Source organism: Syngnathus scovelli, unplaced genomic scaffold (genome assembly GCF_024217435.2).
Source record: "Syngnathus scovelli strain Florida unplaced genomic scaffold, RoL_Ssco_1.2 HiC_scaffold_27, whole genome shotgun sequence".
NCBI lineage: Eukaryota > Metazoa > Chordata > Actinopteri > Syngnathiformes > Syngnathidae > Syngnathus > Syngnathus scovelli.
The window spans coordinates 1,287,488-1,292,415 of NW_026061362.1; the positions used below are offsets into that span (position 1 = coordinate 1,287,488).

A 4,928-nucleotide genomic window follows, 5' to 3' on the forward strand; every position below is an offset into this window, starting at 1 on the left:
GCTTATTCAAAACTAAGATTTATTTAATCTGTTTGTTCCCAGGCAAAATTGGATGTGATGCAATTCCAAATTTCACCACATGACGGTGCCCAATTTCGACTTCATAGGACATATTAAACACTTAGCTTGTTATTATGTTCAAGGTAATCAGATTTGTTTATTATTCTAATGGCCTCTTCAAAACTATTCTGGATTACTACTTTGGATCTATTCTACATTACTTGGCAACAACATACTCTGTAACAGATTAGGCAGTATAATCATATATGTTAACTTGAGAGTGCCCACACTCAATCTACTTATTGTGATGTGTTCAATCAATTACTGTTAGACATTATTTGTCTAATAATCTACCAAATCTTTGAATTGAAGAATTTGTGATTTAATTAATAGCTTGTTGTTATGTTCAGGGTAATCAGACTTGTATATAATTCTAATGGCCTTCTTTTGAAAACTATTCTGAATTACAACTTTGGATCTTATATTACTTTGCAACAATCTACTCGGTGACAGATTAGGCAGTATAATCACATATGTTAACTTCAGTGCCCACACTGTATTTATTTATGGTTATTTGTTAAATCAAGTACTGTTAGACATGAAATAGGAAGTGTTTAACATAAATGTTATGGCTACTCACCATTGTAGCTCGCTCCTGGTCAATGATACGAGCCTCTTCTTGCAGTGGAAAACTTGCAGCCAACAAACACCGTGGAACCTAAAGGAATGAAATTAAACATTAACATTTCGCCTCGACCAATTTTCACACGTACAACGCAACGCGGCTACACTTCTGCTATTACAAACGTAAATCTCCTTAAACACAATGAGTGTTACTTACCGTGTACGCTCTAGGCAAAATTGGATGTGATGCAATTCCAAATCTATCTGAAACGGCAGTTAAAAGTAGAGTTACATCAAGTTTTCTTTTTTTAATCAACACAATCATTTACAACCGTTGACCAGAAAGAATCGTCGAAATTCGACGTCCCCCACAAACGCCACGCTCACTCGCTTTTCAGGGCAACAAAAGTACTTCTTTTTAAAAACGATGAGTTGTACTTACCGTGTACGCTCTGGACGGTCCAGTTGCAAGCAGAAAATAAAAATATTTCTCTTGTTAGTCGTATGTTACCATCCGCTGTGTCTTTGTCAACATCGCCGCCGTTTTCCTACTTCCTGCTGCGAGCCACGCCCACGGATTTAAATTTGGGCGGAAGCTCTTTCCATTGGCGTCGTTTTCGCGTATAGCAAATCCGATTGGTTGGGAAGGGGGCACGGTTATGCAGCCGAGGGGTCCTGTGATCGGTGGGATGTAAAGTAGGCGTCGACGTCACGTCCGCGTCACGTGACCACGACGTGGCAGACGTCATATAGCAACCGCTGTTTTGTTTAGTAGACTTACAGTTGTTATGCATTGACATAATGGCGCACACACCAAATAGATTTAAATAAATTAAATAATTCTTCTGCCCACTCTCTTTTAAACAAGTTAACTCTCCCCGCGGATTTGAATTCCGGCGAAAGTTACGCCCATCGACGTCACGTATGTCACGTGACCACGACGTGGCAGATGTCATATAGCAACCGCTGTTTTGTTTAGTAGATTTACAGTTGTTATGCATTGGCATAATGGTGTGCACTCAAAATAGATTTAAATAAATTAAATATTTCTTCTGCCCACTCCCTTTTAAACAAGTTAACTCTGCCCACGTCCATTGACGTCTTGTCTGCGTCACGTGACCACGACGTAGCGACGTCATATAGTAACCGCTGTTTTGATCAGTAGACTTACAGTTATTATGCGTTGACATAATGGCGCACTGGTTAGCATGGCCACCTCTTAAGCATGATGTTGCGGGTTCGACGCCTGATCAATGTTAGCATGGAGTGAGCTGAAGTGCATGGCGCTGAAGATTTGAATCTTTGAAATGCGCTGAGGTCTGACATATCAGGCAGAATGGTTTGCCATCACGTTCAACAAAAAATAGAAACTTTCCCACTCTGATTAAAACGTCCTGTGTTCATCTACGTATTTTCGTTTTGCTGTGCATCTTTTCCCTGCCAATTCGAGAGCCCAATTGACACTCATAGTTTAAAGAAATGTGTTTGCCCATCCTACTTTGTGGAATTTCACCACATGCGCTTTTGACCAAAATACCAAATTGAACTCAAGTGAAGCCAACACGCACAACCCCCCCCCCCCACACACACACACACACAAATGTTGATATGAACATAAAAGAGCCGCATGCGGTTCGGGAGTTGCGGCTTGGCCAAACCTGTACTATACAACTTTATTTGTATAAAATTTTCACAACAGCTGTCACACAAACAAAGCGGGAAAAACCGAAGACGTGCGTGTTCCGCCCACGCTGGATTTATTTGCACCTTTGAAAAGACACCGTATTGCCGCAGATGTGGCAAAGAGTACTTTTGGGCATCTGAGACGGAAGGATGTCCAAAGCATCACGTCACCTGCTCTGGTAGGCATGGTGGTGGGACGTTGAGGTCAACCGCTTTGGGGTTGGCTGAATCTTTGATCGCAGGATGCCACACACTTGAAGACAGAAGCAGAAAAGCAGAGCTAAATGCAAAATGTACTCACCGGTGACTCCAATTTTTTTCCCCCCTGAAGAAACAGCTGGACGGGTGGCCCCGGCTGGCCAGTGGGACTCTTGTTATTCTGACCCTTTTTAGTGCGCGTTTGGGGCAACAACCGTTTTTTGTGGCGCTCTCTTCTGGTTCAAAAGTGCCCTGCATGTGAATTTGCTTTTCCTGCCTTCTGATTGGATGAGCGCCGGTGTGACGCGGTGCCTCTGTCACCGTGGCGGGGGGTATACGTTGGCATCGGAGCGTCTGCCAACGTCTGAGACCGGCTGGCAGTGTATCGGAGGTGTCGAGTGCGGTGCCGCTGGAGCTCACTCACCAGCTGGTGTTAGGGCCACAGAATGAAGGCCAAGGAGAAGAATAGAAAGAGAAACAGAAACTTCTCCTCCAATTGTTTGATTTGTCTCTTCTGAGCTTCGATGAATTCTTTCAGCTCTTTGTTCCTCTAGGACGGACAAATGGAAAGTGGCATTCAAAAGCCAGTAAGCGTGCAAGTAAGTGCCGGGCTGGCTTTGGGCCCTTACCTGTTGCGCGCTGTGCAGCAGATCCATTCTCTCTTGGAGGATGCAAGCGTCGCGCTCCCTCAACTCGCACATCAGGGCTCGCTTCCATTGGTCCACGGCGCTCCTAAGCTCTTCTCTCTGATCCGCCGTCAGCACGTCATTCACGCCAGCGTGGCTGGCTTTTTCGCCGTCCGTGGCGGGGCAGTCCCGCTGCGGTAGCGCCTCGTACAACATGGCCTCCAGCTCCAGGATCCTCTGGGCCGCAATCCTCGTCCATCAGTGGTCCGGCGGGAGATTTGAGGGCGGCTTACCTTATGAGCCTGGTCCATGGAACACTTCCTGAAGTCCAACTCTTCATCCAGGTAGCCCTTCTGCTTGCAGAACATATCCTAGCACAGCTCAAGGTCAGAATTGTTGGGGCACATTGCCGGAGTTCCCCTTGGCTGATGTCGCGTGTCTGTCTACCTTCTCACTTTCAATGTCCAACATCTTCTGTTGAAGTGCTGACTTGGTCACTTTGATGTATTCTAACCACTGAGGAAAGGCTGCTGTCACATAAGCAGAATGCGAGAGCGTGCGTGGACGTGCGCGTTACCTTCTCGGCTAGGGTGAGAAGGGTCCTGGCGTGAATCACGACCACCTGCTCCTCGTTGGTGAGATTCTGCAAGAGCCCAAAGGCACAGCGTCAACAAGCTTCTTTCAGCGCAAAGCCTTCCAAAAGTCACATTTGAGCCGCCGAGTCTCGTGGAGTGCGAACATAAGGAGTTCGACATACAATTACGGCGTTATAGCCCAGGATGTCCAGCTTCTTCATCAGATCACTGATGACGATGTCCGGGGGAAAGGCGCAAGGAGCAATGTAAGGTGTTCTGGGACCTCGGGTTAAGGTTAGGGTTGCAAGGGACGCCTTACGTACGCTCACGCCCTCGGCCTCGCAGTAGATCTGCAAAGGGCTGAGGCCGTCTGGGAAACGGACTTGCAGAAACTTCAAGACGGGGGAGCCCCACTCCCTCTCCTGAAAGGCAGAGGCATGCATCCGTCCGTCCGTCCGTCCGTCCGTCCGTCCGTCCGTCCGTCCGTCCGTCCGTCACATCTCTGGCCTCAACACGCTTGTGCGAGTCTTCCCACCTCCAGCTCCAGGATGCGGAACTCAAGCAGTTCGTTTTGGTCTCGGATATCCTGGATGTGCTCTTTCAGACGCGCTTCTTCCGCCTCCATCCGCCTGACCTGAAAAGACAGTCAGACCTCATCTGCGGGGCTTCCCGACAGGTGTGACGCCAAGCGACTCCGCCCAGCGCCTTTCTTTCCGTCACCTTTTCGGCCAACTGCTGATTGCTCTGACGCAGCAGCTGCTTCTCCTCCACCCACTTGACATTCTAGAAGAGACAAACGCGTGGACAGCTTTGGAATGTTGTGTCATTTTCATCCACAAATTCTTTGGTTGACTGGAAAATGACATTTGCTTTTCTCCGCATTTTCCCAGCCACGTTCGGGGGGGGGGGGGGGGGGGTTGGTCCAGTAATGCCAGACGGATGAGTGACTGAAGAATGTAGCTATTTTGTCTGAGAAAAAGGTGTGCTCATTGATGAGCTTACCTGTCCTTGTTGCTTCAGCGCTGACTCCAGATCTGCTACTCTGCTTTGATAGTGACCCATTTCTACCATCAGCTTTTCTCTGGTCTGAAAGGAGGAGGAGGGAGGCTCCTCCTCCTCCTTTCAGACCAGAGAACACCCGAGGCTGGGTGAGAACGGGGAGGCTGCGACCCGGCCGGGGGTTGCGGGAAGGGGCGCCACCTTGATCTCCTTCTCGGCGTCG

General features: G+C 48.0%; 1 long non-coding RNA gene across 1 annotated transcript; it reads right to left on the reverse strand.

Annotated features, from left to right (window-relative positions):
* Positions 1–624: 624 nt before the first annotated feature.
* Positions 625–1,187, reverse strand: LOC137839931 (uncharacterized). Its single transcript, XR_011086327.1, has 3 exons — positions 1,067–1,187; positions 842–888; positions 625–718 (listed from the first exon to the last, which is right to left on the reverse strand). It is a non-coding gene; the product is annotated as an uncharacterized lncRNA (long non-coding RNA).
* Between the last annotated feature and the right edge of the window lie 3,741 nt (positions 1,188–4,928).